General features: G+C 39.4%; 7 non-coding genes and 1 pseudogene across 7 annotated transcripts; 1 reads left to right on the top strand and 7 right to left on the bottom strand.

Annotated features, from left to right (window-relative positions):
* Positions 1-249: 249 nt before the first annotated feature.
* TRNAV-AAC (transfer RNA valine (anticodon AAC)) lies at positions 250-323 on the bottom strand. Its single transcript has one exon. It is a non-coding gene; the product is annotated as a tRNA-Val (tRNA).
* Positions 324-2,191: 1,868 nt separating this feature from the next.
* Positions 2,192-2,265, bottom strand: TRNAV-AAC (transfer RNA valine (anticodon AAC)). Its single transcript has one exon. It is a non-coding gene; the product is annotated as a tRNA-Val (tRNA).
* A 1,367-nt stretch (positions 2,266-3,632) lies between these two features.
* TRNAV-AAC (transfer RNA valine (anticodon AAC)) lies at positions 3,633-3,706 on the bottom strand. The gene has a single exon. It is a non-coding gene; the product is annotated as a tRNA-Val (tRNA).
* A 1,367-nt stretch (positions 3,707-5,073) lies between these two features.
* On the bottom strand, positions 5,074-5,147 carry TRNAV-AAC (transfer RNA valine (anticodon AAC)). The gene has a single exon. It is a non-coding gene; the product is annotated as a tRNA-Val (tRNA).
* A 1,367-nt stretch (positions 5,148-6,514) lies between these two features.
* Positions 6,515-6,588, bottom strand: TRNAV-AAC (transfer RNA valine (anticodon AAC)). The gene has a single exon. It is a non-coding gene; the product is annotated as a tRNA-Val (tRNA).
* Positions 6,589-7,955: 1,367 nt separating this feature from the next.
* On the bottom strand, positions 7,956-8,029 carry TRNAV-AAC (transfer RNA valine (anticodon AAC)). Its single transcript has one exon. It is a non-coding gene; the product is annotated as a tRNA-Val (tRNA).
* Positions 8,030-9,394: 1,365 nt separating this feature from the next.
* TRNAV-AAC (transfer RNA valine (anticodon AAC)) lies at positions 9,395-9,468 on the bottom strand. The gene has a single exon. It is a non-coding gene; the product is annotated as a tRNA-Val (tRNA).
* A 4,396-nt stretch (positions 9,469-13,864) lies between these two features.
* On the top strand, positions 13,865-17,860 carry LOC147790316 (uncharacterized; annotated as a pseudogene).
* The last annotated feature ends 588 nt before the right edge of the window (positions 17,861-18,448 follow it).

Here is an 18,448-nt window from a genome sequence, read left to right as displayed (position 1 = left end):
TGATTCGTCCACGTATTTCTTCAATAAAAGTCCAAACAATTAATTACATGCTCAATGTGTGTTCGAGGGCACGGTTCTCGGGCCTATAAGCTCCAAGGCTCTTAAACTTTCACGTAGAGGTCTAAAATGAATCAATGTGTGTTCGAGGGCACGGTTCCCGGGCTTACCAAGCTCGAAGGCTCTTAAACTTTCTCGTAGAGGCCCAAAATGAATCCAGATTATTATTATAAAAACTAAAAATTGCAAAGATGGCGTCGCCCAGACTTGAACTGGAGACCTTCAGTGTGTTAGACTGACGTGATAACCAACTACACCACGACACCGTTGGAAGCCTCACTAGGAGGTCAGCCAAACTATAGAGTTAAGCCCAAACTTCCTAGAGCCTAAAGAAAAGCCCGTGGAAACCTACCAGGAACTGGATGCGATGACAGCCTACAAGTAGGCTGCTTACCGAGTACTTTTTTACTCACCGCATTTTACATTTCTTTTTCAGGTCTTCGCTAACTGTCGGTCAAGGTGGGGGAGCGTTCGAGAGCTGCATTGTCACTTGAGGGTCGTTTATGAATGTCGACCCGGTTTGTGTACTTCGGGTCTTTTATATTTCGTTAGAAACAGTATCCCGTACTCTTTCTTCGTTTGTAACAAATTTTAACAACACTTGTTTGTGTTGCCTTTCAATTTATTCTAGTCGAGGTGTTGTTTGATTTTAAATTGCATTAATTAAATGTTTAATTTAATTTTACTTTTAGTTTTATTTTCGTCACGGTTCGAGATTTGAAGCCTCGAAAATCACGTAACGAAAGACTCAATGACTCTTCGTTTAGCAAAAACCGTCTGTTGGACCAATCAACCTAGACCTCTGATACAAAGTTGAGTTCATAAATTTCTTGGCTAAATCCAGCATATGACGTGCTCACAATAATTCCACCCTAGTCCTTGTTGATTCGTACACGTATTTCTTCAATAAAAGTCCAAACAATTAATTACATGCTCAATGTGTGTTCGAGAGCACGGTTCTCGGGCCTATAAGCTCGAGCTGCATTGTCACTTGAGGGTCGTTTATGAGTGTCGACCCGGTTTGTGTACTTCGGGTCTTTTATATTTCGTTAGAAACAGTATCCCGTACTCTTTCTTCGTTTGTAACAAATTTTAACAACACTTGTTTGTGTTGCCTTTCAATTTGTTCTAGTCGAGGTGTTGTTTGATTTTAAATTGCATTAATTAAATGTTTAATTTAATTTTACTTTTAGTTTTATTTTCGTCACGGTTCGAGATTTGAAGCCTCGAAAATCACGTAACGAAAGACTCAATGACTCTTCGTTTAGCAAAAACCGTCTGTTGGACCAATCAACCTAGACCTCTGATACAAAGATGAGTTCATAAATTTCTTGGCTAAATCCAGCATATGACGTGCTCACAATAATTCCACCCTAGTCCTTGTTGATTCGTACACGTATTTCTTCAATAAAAGTCCAAACAATTAATTACATGCTCAATGTGTGTTCGAGAGCACGGTTCTCGGGCCTATAAGCTCGAGCTGCATTGTCACTTGAGGGTCGTTTATGAGTGTCGACCCGGTTTGTGTACTTCGGGTCTTTTATATTTCGTTAGAAACAGTATCCCGAACTCTTTCTCCGTTTGTAACAAATTTTAACAACACTTGTTTGTGTTGCCTTTCAATTTGTTCTAGTCGAGGTGTTGTTTGATTTTAAATTGCATTATCTAAATGTTTAATTTAATTTTAGTTTTAGTTTTATTTTCGTCACGGTTCGAGATTTGAAGCCTCGAAAATCACGTAACGAAAGACTCAATGACTCTTCGTCTAGCAAAAACCGTATGTTGGACCAATAAACCTAGACCTCTCATACAAAGTTGAGTTCATAAATTTCTTGGCTAAATCCAGCATATGACGTGCTCACAATCATTCCACCCTAGTCCTTGTTGATTCGTCCACGTATTTCTTCAATAAAAGTCCAAACAATTAATTACATGCTCAATGTGTGTTCGAGGGCACGGTTCTCGGGCCTATAAGCTCCAAGGCTCTTAAACTTTCACGTAGAGGTCTAAAATGAATCAATGTGTGTTCGAGGGCACGGTTCCCGGGATTACCAAGCTCGAAGGCTCTTAAACTTTCTCGTAGAGGCCCAAAATGAATCCAGATTATTATTATAAAAACTAAAAATTGCAAAGATGGCGTCGCCCAGACTTGAACTGGAGACCTTCAGTGTGTTAGACTGACGTGATAACCAACTACACCACGACACCGTTGGAAGCCTCACTAGGAGGTCAGCCAAACTATAGAGTTAAGCCCAAACTTCCTAGAGCCTAAAGAAAAGCCCGTGGAAACATACCAGGAACTGGATGCGATGACAACCTACAAGTAGGCTGCTTACCGAGTACTTTTTTACTCACCGCATTTTACATTTCTTTTTCAGGTCTTCGCTAACTGTCGGTCAAGGTGGGGGAGCGTTCGAGAGCTGCATTGTCACTTGAGGGTCGTTTATGAGTGTCGACCCGGTTTGTGTACTTCGGGTCTTTTATATTTCGTTAGAAACAGTATCCCGTACTCTTTCTTCGTTTGTAACAAATTTTAACAACACTTGTTTGTGTTGCCTTTCAATTTGTTCTAGTCGAGGTGTTGTTTGATTTTAAATTGCATTAATTAAATGTTTAATTTAATTTTACTTTTAGTTTTATTTTCGTCACGGTTCGAGATTTGAAGCCTCGAAAATCACGTAACGAAAGACTCAATGACTCTTCGTTTAGCAAAAACCGTCTGTTGGACCAATCAACCTAGACCTCTGATACAAAGATGAGTTCATAAATTTCTTGGCTAAATCCAGCATATGACGTGCTCACAATAATTCCACCCTAGTCCTTGTTGATTCGTACACGTATTTCTTCAATAAAAGTCCAAACAATTAATTACATGCTCAATGTGTGTTCGAGAGCACGGTTCTCGGGCCTATAAGCTCGAGCTGCATTGTCACTTGAGGGTCGTTTATGAGTGTCGACCCGGTTTGTGTACTTCGGGTCTTTTATATTTCGTTAGAAACAGTATCCCGAACTCTTTCTCCGTTTGTAACAAATTTTAACAACACTTGTTTGTGTTGCCTTTCAATTTGTTCTAGTCGAGGTGTTGTTTGATTTTAAATTGCATTATCTAAATGTTTAATTTAATTTTAGTTTTAGTTTTATTTTCGTCACGGTTCGAGATTTGAAGCCTCGAAAATCACGTAACGAAAGACTCAATGACTCTTCGTCTAGCAAAAACCGTATGTTGGACCAATAAACCTAGACCTCTGATACAAAGTTGAGTTCATAAATTTCTTGGCTAAATCCAGCATATGAGGTGCTCACAATCATTCCACCCTAGTCCTTGTTGATTCGTCCACGTATTTCTTCAATAAAAGTCCAAACAATTAATTACATGCTCAATGTGTGTTCGAGGGCACGGTTCTCGGGCCTATAAGCTCCAAGGCTCTTAAACTTTCACGTAGAGGTCTAAAATGAATCAATGTGTGTTCGAGGGCACGGTTCCCGGGCTTACCAAGCTCGAAGGCTCTTAAACTTTCTCGTAGAGGCCCAAAATGAATCCAGATTATTATTATAAAAACTAAAAATTGCAAAGATGGCGTCGCCCAGACTTGAACTAGAGACCTTCAGTGTGTTAGACTGACGTGATAACCAACTACACCACGACACCGTTGGGAGCCTCACTAGGAGGTCAGCCAAACTATAGAGTTAAGCCCAAACTTCCTAGAGCCTAAAGAAAAGCCCGTGGAAACCTACCAGGAACTGGATGCGATGACAGCCTACAAGTAGGCTGCTTACCGAGTACTTTTTTACTCACCGCATTTTACATTTCTTTTTCAGGTCTTCGCTAACTGTCGGTCAAGGTGGGGGAGCGTTCGAGAGCTGCATTGTCACTTGAGGGTCGTTTATGAATGTCGACCCGGTTTGTGTACTTCGGGTCTTTTATATTTCGTTAGAAACAGTATCCCGTACTCTTTCTTCGTTTGTAACAAATTTTAACAACACTTGTTTGTGTTGCCTTTCAATTTATTCTAGTCGAGGTGTTGTTTGATTTTAAATTGCATTAATTAAATGTTTAATTTAATTTTACTTTTAGTTTTATTTTCGTCACGGTTCGAGATTTGAAGCCTCGAAAATCACGTAACGAAAGACTCAATGACTCTTCGTTTAGCAAAAACCGTCTGTTGGACCAATCAACCTAGACCTCTGATACAAAGTTGAGTTCATAAATTTCTTGGCTAAATCCAGCATATGACGTGCTCACAATAATTCCACCCTAGTCCTTGTTGATTCGTACACGTATTTCTTCAATAAAAGTCCAAACAATTAATTACATGCTCAATGTGTGTTCGAGAGCACGGTTCTCGGGCCTATAAGCTCGAGCTGCATTGTCACTTGAGGGTCGTTTATGAGTGTCGACCCGGTTTGTGTACTTCGGGTCTTTTATATTTCGTTAGAAACAGTATCCCAAACTCTTTCTCCGTTTGTAACAAATTTTAACAACACTTGTTTGTGTTGCCTTTCAATTTGTTCTAGTCGAGGTGTTGTTTGATTTTAAATTGCATTATCTAAATGTTTAATTTAATTTTAGTTTTAGTTTTATTTTCGTCACGGTTCGAGATTTGAAGCCTCGAAAATCACGTAACGAAAGACTCAATGACTCTTCGTCTAGCAAAAACCGTATGTTGGACCAATAAACCTAGACCTCTGATACAAAGTTGAGTTCATAAATTTCTTGGCTAAATCCAGCATATGACGTGCTCACAATCATTCCACCCTAGTCCTTGTTGATTCGTCCACGTATTTCTTCAATAAAAGTCCAAACAATTAATTACATGCTCAATGTGTGTTCGAGGGCACGGTTCTCGGGCCTATAAGCTCCAAGGCTCTTAAACTTTCACGTAGAGGTCTAAAATGAATCAATGTGTGTTCGAGGGCACGGTTCCCGGGCTTACCAAGCTCGAAGGCTCTTAAACTTTCTCGTAGAGGCCCAAAATGAATCCAGATTATTATTATAAAAACTAAAAATTGCAAAGATGGCGTCGCCCAGACCTGAACTGGAGACCTTCAGTGTGTTAGACTGACGTGATAACCAACTACACCACGACACCGTTGGGAGCCTCACTAGGAGGTCAGCCAAACTATAGAGTTAAGCCCAAACTTCCTAGAGCCTAAAGAAAAGCCCGTGGAAACCTACCAGGAACTGGATGCGATGACAACCTACAAGTAGGCTGCTTACCGAGTACTTTTTTACTCACCGCATTTTACATTTCTTTTTCAGGTCTTCGCTAACTGTCGGTCAAGGTGGGGGAGCGTTCGAGAGCTGCATTGTCACTTGAGGGTCGTTTATGAATGTCGACCCGGTTTGTGTACTTCGGGTCTTTTATATTTCGTTAGAAACAGTATCCCGTACTCTTTCTTCGTTTGTAACAAATTTTAACAACACTTGTTTGTGTTGCCTTTCAATTTATTCTAGTCGAGGTGTTGTTTGATTTTAAATTGCATTAATTAAATGTTTAATTTAATTTTACTTTTAGTTTTATTTTCGTCACGGTTCGAGATTTGAAGCCTCGAAAATCACGTAACGAAAGACTCAATGACTCTTCGTTTAGCAAAAACCGTCTGTTGGACCAATCAACCTAGACCTCTGATACAAAGTTGAGTTCATAAATTTCTTGGCTAAATCCAGCATATGACGTGCTCACAATAATTCCACCCTAGTCCTTGTTGATTCGTACACGTATTTCTTCAATAAAAGTCCAAACAATTAATTACATGCTCAATGTGTGTTCGAGAGCACGGTTCTCGGGCCTATAAGCTCGAGCTGCATTGTCACTTGAGGGTCGTTTATGAGTGTCGACCCGGTTTGTGTACTTCGGGTCTTTTATATTTCGTTAGAAACAGTATCGCGAACTCTTTCTCCGTTTGTAACAAATTTTAACAACACTTGTTTGTGTTGCCTTTCAATTTGTTCTAGTCGAGGTGTTGTTTGATTTTAAATTGCATTATCTAAATGTTTAATTTAATTTTAGTTTTAGTTTTATTTTCGTCACGGTTCGAGATTTGAAGCCTCGAAAATCACGTAACGAAAGACTCAATGACTCTTCGTCTAGCAAAAACCGTATGTTGGACCAATAAACCTAGACCTCTGATACAAAGTTGAGTTCATAAATTTCTTGGCTAAATCCAGCATATGACGTGCTCACAATCATTCCACCCTAGTCCTTGTTGATTCGTCCACGTATTTCTTCAATAAAAGTCCAAACAATTAATTACATGCTCAATGTGTGTTCGAGGGCACGGTTCTCGGGCCTATAAGCTCCAAGGCTCTTAAACTTTCACGTAGAGGTCTAAAATGAATCAATGTGTGTTCGAGGGCACGGTTCCCGGGCTTACCAAGCTCGAAGGCTCTTAAACTTTCTCGTAGAGGCCCAAAATGAATCCAGATTATTATTATAAAAACTAAAAATTGCAAAGATGGCGTCGCCCAGACTTGAACTGGAGACCTTCAGTGTGTTAGACTGACGTGATAACCAACTACACCACGACACCGTTGGGAGCCTCACTAGGAGGTCAGCCAAACTATAGAGTTAAGCCCAAACTTCCTAGAGCCTAAAGAAAAGCCCGTGGAAACCTACCAGGAACTGGATGCGATGACAGCCTACAAGTAGGCTGCTTACCGAGTACTTTTTTACTCACCGCATTTTACATTTCTTTTTCAGGTCTTCGCTAACTGTCGGTCAAGGTGGGGGAGCGTTCGAGAGCTGCATTGTCACTTGAGGGTCGTTTATGAATGTCGACCCGGTTTGTGTACTTCGGGTCTTTTATATTTCGTTAGAAACAGTATCCCGTACTCTTTCTTCGTTTGTAACAAATTTTAACAACACTTGTTTGTGTTGCCTTTCAATTTGTTCTAGTCGAGGTGTTGTTTGATTTTAAATTGCATTAATTAAATGTTTAATTTAATTTTACTTTTAGTTTTATTTTCGTCACGGTTCGAGATTTGAAGCCTCGAAAATCACGTAACAAAAGACTCAATGACTCTTCGTTTAGCAAAAACCGTCTGTTGGACCAATCAACCTAGACCTCTGATACAAAGTTGAGTTCATAAATTTCTTGGCTAAATCCAGCATATGACGTGCTCACAATAATTCCACCCTAGTCCTTGTTGATTCGTACACGTATTTCTTCAATAAAAGTCCAAACAATTAATTACATGCTCAATGTGTGTTCGAGAGCACGGTTCTCGGGCCTATAAGCTCGAGCTGCATTGTCACTTGAGGGTCGTTTATGAGTGTCGACCCGGTTTGTGTACTTCGGGTCTTTTATATTTCGTTAGAAACAGTATCCCGAACTCTTTCTCCGTTTGTAACAAATTTTAACAACACTTGTTTGTGTTGCCTTTCAATTTGTTCTAGTCGAGGTGTTGTTTGATTTTAAATTGCATTATCTAAATGTTTAATTTAATTTTAGTTTTAGTTTTATTTTCGTCACGGTTCGAGATTTGAAGCCTCGAAAATCACGTAACGAAAGACTCAATGACTCTTCGTCTAGCAAAAACCGTATGTTGGACCAATAAACCTAGACCTCTGATACAAAGTTGAGTTCATAAATTTCTTGGCTAAATCCAGCATATGACGTGCTCACAATCATTCCACCCTAGTCCTTGTTGATTCGTCCACGTATTTCTTCAATAAAAGTCCAAACAATTAATTACATGCTCAATGTGTGTTCGAGGGCACGGTTCTCGGGCCTATAAGCTCCAAGGCTCTTAAACTTTCACGTAGAGGTCTAAAATGAATCAATGTGTGTTCGAGGGCACGGTTCCCGGGCTTACCAAGCTCGAAGGCTCTTAAACTTTCTCGTAGAGGCCCAAAATGAATCCAGATTATTATTATAAAAACTAAAAATTGCAAAGATGGCGTCGCCCAGACTTGAACTGGAGACCTTCAGTGTGTTAGACTGACGTGATAACCAACTACACCACGACACCGTTGGAAGCCTCACTAGGAGGTCAGCCAAACTATAGAGTTAAGCCCAAACTTCCTAGAGCCTAAAGAAAAGCCCGTGGAAACCTACCAGGAACTGGATGCGATGACAACCTACAAGTAGGCTGCTTACCGAGTACTTTTTTACTCACCGCATTTTACATTTCTTTTTCAGGTCTTCGCTAATTGTCGGTCGAGGTGGGGGAGCATTCGAGAGCTGCATTGTCACTTGAGGGTCGTTTATGAGTGTCGACCCGGTTTGTGTACTTCGGGTCTTTTATATTTCGTTAGAAACAGTATCCCGTACTCTTTCTCCGTTTGTAACAAATTTTAACAACACTTGTTTGTGTTGCCTTTCAATTTGTTCTAGTCGAGGTGTTGTTTGATTTTAAATTGCATTATCTAAATGTTTAATTTAATTTTACTTTTAGTTTTATTTTCGTCACGGTTCGAGATTTGAAGCCTCGAAAATCACGTAACGAAAGACTCAATGACTCTTCGTTTAGCAAAAACCGTCTGTTGGACCAATCAACCTAGACCTCTGATACAAAGTTGAGTTCATAAATTTCTTGGCTAAATCCAGCATATGACGTGCTCACAATAATTCCACCCTAGTCCTTGTTGATTCGTACACGTATTTCTTCAATAAAAGTCCAAACAATTAATTACATGCTCAATGTGTGTTCGAGAGCACGGTTCTCGGGCCTATAAGCTCCAAGGCTCTTAAACTTTCACGTAGAGGTCTAAAATTAATCAATGTGTGTTCGAGGGCACGGTTCCCGGGCTTACCAAGCTCGAAGGCTCTTAAACTTTCTCGTAGAGGTCCAAAATGAATCCAGATTATTATTATAAAAATAAAATTTGTTCTAGTCGAGGTGTTGTTTGATTTTAAATTGCATTATCTAAATGTTTAATTTAATTTTACTTTTAGTTTTATTTTCGTCACGGCTCGAGATTTGAAGCCTCGAAAATTACGTAACGAAAGACTCAATGACTCTTCGTCTAGCAAAAATCGTCTGTTGGACCAATCAACCTAGACCTCTGATACTAAGTTGAGTACATAAATTTCTTGGCTAAATCCAGCATATGACGTGCTCACAATCATTCCACCCTAGTCCTTGTTGATTAGTACACGTATTTCTTCAATAAAAGTCCAAACAATTAATTACATGCTCAATGTGTGTTCGAGGGCACGGTTCTCGGGCCTATAAGCTCCAAGGCTCTTAAACTTTCACGTAGAGGTTTAAAATGAATCAATGTGTGTTCGAGGGCACGGTTCCCGTGCTTACCAAGCTCGAAGGCTCTTAAACTTTCTCGTAGAGGTCCAAAATGAATCCAGATTATTATTATAAAAATAAAAATTGCAAAGATGGCGTCGCCCAGACTTGAACTGGAGACCTTCAGTGTGTTAGACTGACGTGATAACCAACTACACCACGACACCGTTGGAAGCCTCACCAGGAGGTCAGCCAAACTATAGAGTTAAGCCCAAACTTCCAAGAGCCTAAAGAAAAGCCCGTGGAAACCTACCAGGAACTGGATGCGATGACAGCCTACAAGTAGACTGCTTACCGAGTACTTTTTTACTCACCGCATTTTACATTTCTTTTTCAGGTCTTCGCTAACTGTAGCTCGAGGTGGGGGAGCGTTCGAGAGCTGCATTGTCACTTGAGGGTCGTTTATGAGTGTCGACCCGGTTTGTGTACTTCGGGCTGTTGTTGCTAGCAAACAAAGCAAAAGAGATGGGGAAGGGATGAGGATGTTTTTGCTCGCAAACAAAGGAGGAAGGGATGGCAAACAAAGAAAAATGGATGGCAAACAAAGGAAAAGAGATGAGGTTGTTGTTACTGGCAAACAAAGGAAAAGGGGTGGAGAAGGGATGGGGCTGTTGTTGTTGGGAAACAAAAGAAAAGGGGGCAGTTGTTGGCAAACGAAGGAATTGGATGGGAAGGGATGGGACTATTGTTGGCAAGAAAAGGGATTGGGGCGGTTGCTAGCAAACCACTTGGAATTCTAGAACCAAGAAAATGGGTTGGGGCTGCTGTTGGCAAGAAAAGGGATTGGGCGGTTGTTGGCAAACAAATGGAATTTCTGAACCAAGAAAAGGGATGGGGCAAACAAGGGTGGAATTTCACAACAAAGAAAAAGGAAGAGATGGGGCTGTTGCTGGCAAACAAAGGAAAAGGGATGGGGCTGTTGCTGGCAAACAACCAACAAAGAAAATGGGGAAAAGGTAATTCCAGAACCAACCAAGAAAAAAGAATGTAATGGTTCTCTTTCCGGAACCAACTAAGAAAAGGGATGGACGGTTCTTTTTCCAGAACAAACAAAGAAAAAGAATGAGATGGTAATTTCAGAACCAACAAAGATAAGGGATATGATGGTAATTCCAGAACTAACAAAAAAGAGGAACCAACATAGAAAAGAGATGAGATGGTAATTCCAAAACCAACAAAGATAAGGGATATGATGGTAATTCCATAACCAACAAAGAAAATGAATGGTAATTGTAGAATAGAGAAAATTGATGGTAATTATAGAATAAAGAAAATGGATGGTAATTCCAGAACCAAAGAAGAGAAGGGATGGTAATTCTAGAATAGAGAGAAAATGGAGGGTAAGTCTGGATGGTAATTCTAGAATAGAGAGAAAATGGAGGGTAAGTCTAGAACCCATGAAGAAAATGGATGGTAATTCGAGAATAAAGAAAAGGGATTGTAATTCTAGAACAAAAAAAATGGATGAGAAGAGGATGGTAATTCCAGAACCAACAAAGAAAATGGATGGTAATTCTGGAACAAAAAAAAAAAGTAATTCCAGAACTAACAATCATACATCATCATAACTCATACATCATCATAGACTCATCCATCATCATATACTCAAACATCAACATATACTAGGATACCGCATCATACGATACAACTCATACATCATCATAACTCATACAATTTCTAGTCTATCCTGTAATAAGGTCACTTACTTAGTTGGTCTTAGCCGAAGCATTTCTTAATTTAATTAACATAAGCTCCCGTTCCTCGAGATCTTCTCTAAAGGTTGTCGGGGTTGGCTTCCTATCTCACCATTAGTCACCTTTTGTTAGTATTTCACATTTTATTTAATAATCCAATTAATAATGTGAAATATGGCTCTAAAATGGCCTCAATGACCTTAAACGCTGCCCAAAATAGGTTCGAGAGGGTTAGAACGATGATAATTGGATCAAAAATTGAAAGTTGAGCCAGATAAGCCTAGGAGCCGCCAAAGGAGCTGCCGGAGGAGCATCGCCGCGAGCCCTTTACGCCGAGTGAAGCCGAGGGTGCGTCTGTGCCGCTGGGTGCCATGTGGCTGTAGCAGGACGCGCCACGTAGTACAGGTGGCATCGGGTCGAGGTCGATCAGAGTCGCGGGTTTTGGTTGGCTCCCAGGTCGTTGGCTACAGGTGTTGGCTACTGGGCTTCTGTTCCCGAGATGGGCCGCGGACGCGTTCGGCTGCAGAGCGAATTGGCTGGGTTGAGGAAACTTTGGCTTCAGGTTCTACAAATGGGCTGGATTCGAATCAGGTCCGACTTGGATCCGACGGACTAAAATCATGTGTATATCTACCTTATTGTTTGAATTCCGATCTTCAAACAAAGTTCTTTAAATTTCACCGCGCCTGAGATTTGGTGAAGATGTCTCAAATTTGTTCCTCTGTTTGGATGATATCAATCTTCATGAGCCCCCGATTTGCACATTCCCGGATGTAGTGGAATCTAATTTCTATGTGCTTGCTCCGGTCGTGCAAAACTGGATTTTTGATCAGGGAGATCGTAGCTTTGTTGTCCACGTATAACATTGGTGGATCGCCTTCTCTTTCGATGAGTTCTTCCATCAGTTGCACAAGCTAGACCCCCTGTGTTGCTGCCGTCAAAGCGACAATGTACTCTGCATTGCAAGAAGATAAAGCAACTACCTTTTGCTTAGTTGATTGCCAGCAGATCGCGGTGCCTGAGAGGAAGTAAATCATCCCGCTAGTGCTCTTACGATCATCAACGTCACCGACCATGTCACTATTACTATAGCCAACCAGCTTAAGCTTCTCTTTTCCTCTCTCTGCGCAGTATCTCACACCCCAGCCTCTGGTTCTAACCACATAGCACAGATGCGCTTGACAGCCACAAGATGCTCCTCCCTAGGTGCTTCCATAAACCTACTCATGTATCCAACGAAATAAGCAAGGTGAGGGCATGTGTTTACCAGATAGCGCAGGCTCTCGACAATGCTGCGGTAATGGGTGGAGTCAATTATCGTTGTAGTGCCGACCTTCCTTAGTTGGAGTCGGGCCTCCATTGGTGTCCTTGTAGGGTTACTGTGTGCTAGCCCAGCTGTGTCCAGCAGCTTCTTTGCATATGCACCTTGACAGAAGGTGATGCCTGCAGTACTCTGTTGCACTTAGATGCCGATGTAGTAACTGAGCACGCTGAGATCACTCATCTTGAAGTTCTTTGATATCTCCCTCTTGAATCTCCCAAGAACTTCATGTCTCCTCCACTGATTATGAGGGCGTCAACGTACACTCCCACGATCAACCGCTGTTTGTCGTGGCCTTGCATGTACATGCCATGCTCAGAGGCATATCGCTTGAACTTCAGCGACAGAAGGGTACTGTTGAGCTTCGCATTCTAGGCTCGTGGTGCTTGTCGAAGCCCGTAGAGTGCCTTCTGCAGGCGCAGTACCTTGTCGGAGTTGTGGTTGTCCAAGAAGATAGGTGGTTGTCGGACGTAGACGGTCTCCTTCAGCTCTCTGTTGAGGAAAGCGGACTTCACATCCATGTGGTGGACCTCCCAGGAATGATGTGCCGCGATCGCCAGCAATAGGCCACAGATTCCAACCCTGCCACCGGCGCGAATACCTCTTCGAAGTCCGCTCCTTGCTTCTGGACATAGCCCTTCGCCACCAGACGGGCCTTGTGCTTCACAACTTCTCCTTTTTCGTTACGCTTTAGTTAAAAGACCCATTTGAACCCTATGGCTCGGTGTCCCGGCGACATGTCCTTTAGACTCCACGTCTTGTTCCCAGTGATGGACGTCATCTCTTCCTGCATTACCTTCAGCCAGCATGAGTTCTTTTCTGCTTCGGCGAAGGTGTTCGGTTCATTCGCGCTGATGGCATGCAGCTTGGCCACCTCTTCTTCAAGCTCGCGCGCCGCAAGTTCAGGTAGTTCACCTCCTCCCAATAGGTCTTCCATACTCTAGTGTGGTTCCTTAGTAGACCCCATAGAAGCCCAAATATGGATTGCAGCGGTAGAAACAACCTTTAAGACTGGAAATCGGTCCGAGTCAACAGAGGAGCAAATGAGTCTTTTTTTTCCTTCATCTGTTATAGAGTACAAGTGGTACCCTAATAGTAGTCACCAACAAAAAGGAAATTGGTAGTGGTTAAAAAGTTTGAAAATTATTAACAAGAAATTTTTAACATTTTATTTTTCTTTTGTAGTTTAATAGTATTATTAAGTAAGAATAAAGAGAATGTTCTCGATTTCTTTTTTTTTGAATTATTAATTTAGCTTTTAAATAACTATGTTGACTATAAAGAAACCATGAATTCACTGTAAAGAAACGGATGAATTCTTTATTTGAATTCTTTATTATTTTTTATTCGCTAAATATGGCCTAATCTACCATAAATATAGGGTTGGGTAAAGAAAGAAGGAGCCCCTACCGCCAAATTTCTTCAATTTCTTCAATCAAATTTTTTTTACTCCTTTGCTCCATCGAATTTTACCCTATAAATATTATTTTTTTTACTCCTTTGCTCCATCAAATTTCTTCAATCAAAGTTCCTCCTCCTCCTCCATCAATGCCCCTACGGCCACCATCAACGGCAGTTGCCAATCCAGGGCCATCTTTATCCGGCAATGATCAGCCTAGACTAAATCCATTACATTGGGATAAGATCAATACCAATGTAGATCATCCTACCGTGTGGGACAACATCGATGGAGGTTCTTTCAGGTATAACCCATCATCATAATTCAATTTGGCTCTCTTCTTTGAGTTTTTCACTACGGTTTGATCTTTCTTGTTCAGCTTTAATGTCAACCTTATGGAAGCTTTGTTCGAGTATGTTGCCACAAACAAGAAACAGCCAACAAAGCTAAGAGGTCTCAACAATGGCGGACGAGTGCTAATCTCCATTCTCGAAGGGCAAGAAACATTGCAATAATTCTTAAATCCCTCACCATAACTCGGCAAGAACTTCTCGATGCTCTCGCGGAGGGACATGACCTCGATTCAGACACACTCGAGAAGCTTGTCAAGATCACTCCAACCAAAGAACAACAATCTCAAATCCTCGAATTTGATGGTGATCCATTAAGGCTTGACGATGTAGAATCCTTCATTTTCCATCTTCTCAAAGATTTTCCGACAGCCTTCAATCGTCTAAACGCCATGTTTTTCAGATCAAGCTTCAAATCAGAGCTTAATCGACTCAAGGACTTTTCCCAAACACTTAGTAGGGGTTGCGAAGAACTAATGAATAAAGGGTTATTTACTAAACTCTTGGAAGCAACTCTCAAAGTTGGAAACCGATTGAATTCAGGAACAACGAGAGGTAATGCAAAAGCTTTCCATCTCAATTTACTCTTAAGACTTTCAGATGTAAAAAGCACAGATAGAAAAACCACATTGCTTCATTTCATTGTCAAAGAAGTCATAAAATTCGAAGGGAAAAAACAATTCTCAAACACAAATTCAAAGAATCTCAAATCGGAAAAGGAAATAGAAATCGAATACATAATACTTGGATTATCAGCTATGGAATCACTCACCTTAGAGCTCTCTAACGTCAAGAAAGCGTCCACAATCGACTACGAAACCTTCACTATCACTTGCCCTAATCTATTAAGCAAAATCTCAGAGATACAAAACCTTCTATCGATTGAAGGCGGTGGTGAATACAAGAGAAAGATGTTAGAATTTGTGAAATCCGCAACGGAAGAAGTTGAGATAGCAAGAAGAGAACAAAAGAGTGTTGGATGAATTGAAGAAGACAAATGAGTACTATGAAACAAGGGATAGAGAAAATTCGTTAGGGCTTTTTGTGATAGTAAAGAATTTTGTGAACGCCGTGAATCAGGTGTGTCGTGAAATAGCTGGGGAGTTGAGAGGGAAGATCAAGATGGGAAATATGGATGCATGTCTGCCATTGAAGAGCACAATTAGCTTGAGATTTCCCCGTTTGGCGGAACATTTCAAGTGTAGAAGCTGTCCCGCCCATTCCATGGATTAGCTTTTCTGAATTGGATTCTCCTACAAAAAAAAAAAAAAAAAAAAACTTTTATATTTGGTCTTGAAAAGATTAAATGTACAAATTATTTTATAAAGAAATACACATTTTTGGTTAATATGGTTGATTGATTTCATGGCTAATGTGATATAAATCTTTAATACTCAAATCTATTTGCCTGTTTGTTGTGATTCTTCTTGATTCTTATAATGTATCTTATAAAAATAATTGTTAGATAACTCCAAAACTAATAAGAAATATAAATAATATTATAGACTCAACCATTCATCGATATATGGGATTATGGGATTGGAGGCATTGGTAAGACGACTTTGGCCAAAGCTTTATACAACAAAATTGCTCACCAATTTGAAGCTTGGTGCTTTCAATCGAATGTTAGGGAAGCTTCAAAAATGTCCTTGTTCAACTCCAGGAAATCCTACTCCATGAGATCTTAAAGGAAGATTTGAAGATTTTAGTAATCTTGACTGAGGAATCAACATCATAAGGAATAGACTTACATTCAAAGAAAGTTCTTATAATTCTTGACGATGTGAATAAGCTTGAGCAACTAGAAGCATTGGTTGGTGGACATGATCGGTTTGGCCTTGGTAGTGTAATCATTATGACAACAAGAAGCAACCATTTACGTTCCATCCATGAATTTCATGAGCAGTATGATGACGACACACTTGAACTTTTTAGTTAGCATGCTTTTAAGAAAAATCATCCACCAAGTAATTACTTAGACCTTTTAAAATGTGCTACAAGTTATTGTAAAGGTCTTCCTTTTGCTCTTGGTGTTTTGGTTTCTTTCCTAAGAGACCAAGCAGAGTTTTTTATGGGCTTGAAGAAAAAGTAAAGGAGATTTTCCTTGATATTTCTTGTTTTCTAGTGGGATAAAAAGTTGACTACGTTAATAATACTATTTCAATCCAAGTTTTGAAATTTTAGTCCTCGAGAATCTTTCACTTATTACGATTAAAAATAACAAGGTGCACTAAGCTTGAAAAGCTTCCAAGCTACTTCAAGTTAAAATCTCTTAAATATCTTGAACTCTCAAGCAGATCTAATCTCAAAATGTTTCTAAAAATTGCTGAAAACATGAAATTTTTAGTGTCGTTGTATTTGGATTCTATCGACATAAAGAAGCTACCTCATCAATTGGAAACGTTTATAGGCTCAAAGTCTTAAACCTTGACGGTTGTACGAACCTCATCTCCACTCCTACCACTATTTATTTGTTACATAATCTTAAAGAACTTCATCTTAGTGGCTGTTCTACATTTGAAATGCTCCCCAGTAAATGGAACTCACCAATCCATCCAATATGCTCTTCTTCAAATTATGGAAACTTACTGAAAAACCTTATGTTTCCCAGTTGATTTTGTTGAATCTTCAATGTTGCAACATATCGATGCATATTTACTCTCATGTATCCATAAGTTCATGTCCTTGTGGAATCTCCATAGATGGGACTCACCCATCCATATTATTCTCTTCTTCAAGTCATGGAAACTTACCCAAAACCGTGTTGACTTTGTTGGAGGTTCCATATGGCAACATAGATTTCTTGAAAATTGTATGTGATGCCAACCCTTTATTAAATAGCATAGTCTTGTCCAGAAACAAATTTGTACTCTACCCTCATGTCTTCATAAGTTTATGTCCTTGAGGAATTGCAAGTTTCTTCGTCAAATTCTAAACCTTTCTCAGCATGAAAAAAATGGATGTCAGTGGTTGTGAATCGTTGGTTAGAAGTCTAGACAACGTTTTGGATATAATATCAAGCAAGCAGGTTCATCTCTTCTCATTTCATTTCTCTTTGTTCATATTGTATTTTTCTCTCTCGTTAATATTTTCATGCATGTTAATTCTTATGTCATAGGACATTACACTGGGTAACTTTCCTAGAGTGATTCTTCTAGTGGACAAAAACTTTCCATAATGATTTAGCCACCAAACTATACAAATTCAATAAAGGTTAGCTTTCTACGTGATCACAATATAGAAAGAACTTTGGCTACCTATGTTAAATTTAGAGTGGATGGAGATTCATATCAAGGGGAAGCCTTAATTTCATGTAACATATTCATGGGCTACAGAATCCAAAATTCTTTTATGACCAAATTTCCATCATCAACATAGGTGGTTAGTAACAACTTCTTCTCCAACATTTAGTAGCTCCTCAGTGGCGAATGATTGGAATGATGTTATAGTCTCGTTTGAAGTTGTGAAACATTGTGAGGATAATATAACTATAAGAAGCTGTGGTGTCCATCTCACTGAGGTCCATGGGATATCCGAAAATGATGTTAAGGGGCCAAGGGTAATATATACAGATTTTGATAACTCAGAGGAATTGTCAAGCGGGTGAGTGAGCTATTGGTTTCTTGTGTTGTTTTGAGTAAACTATGCTTCTTTTCATATATATTATTTTGTTATGTATGATGTTGATAATGGCATAGGGATGTTATCAAATCCTTCGCACAAGAAGTCTCTGCCATATCATATTGCAATGCAATGTTGCATGTAGTGAATTTCGCAGTTGAAGTTGATTATTAAAATACAAGTTTCGAACTTTCCTAACAGCTGATGGTGTTACAAGGATTTGTGGAATGGATGGCAGAGACTACACTCGGCAAAGCTATATGTGATAAATTTAAAAACAATCATGATTTCGGGAGATATGAAGGGAGAAAGGCTTTAAATCACTCTAGTGGAAATCTTTTATTTACAAATATAGTTACGTGAATTTTTAATATTTAATTATTACTTCCGTTTTAAAAAAATGGTATAGTGGAATTAAATCATTTATTTACAAATAGTCATCTATAAAATTTGAGGAGTTGACATTATTTTTTTTATAAACTATAAAATTTATATACAGTGTGCTGCATATAAAAGACTAAAATAGTTTTTTTTTTTTTTTTTAATTTAGTTAGTCACTCTTAGTAAATATAAATGTCGTCGATAAATTTATATGATATAATACTTTGTAAGTTAGACAAATTTAAAAAGAAATAAATTATATAAGAGAAAGTTTCTAATTCTTAAGGGAGGTTTAAATTCTTTTGTTTTTTTTTTTTAATTTTTTTTATTTTGATGAATTAATATAAATTGATATAAATTTATGATTAATTAGTTTTAATA

The sequence above is a fragment of the Cucurbita pepo genome, chromosome 11, assembly GCF_057944985.1.
Source record: "Cucurbita pepo subsp. pepo isolate OVF chromosome 11, ASM5794498v1, whole genome shotgun sequence".
NCBI lineage: Eukaryota > Viridiplantae > Streptophyta > Magnoliopsida > Cucurbitales > Cucurbitaceae > Cucurbita > Cucurbita pepo.
The sequence above is the reverse complement of the archived record's forward strand: the minus strand, read 5'-3'. Positions and strand labels throughout refer to the sequence as shown.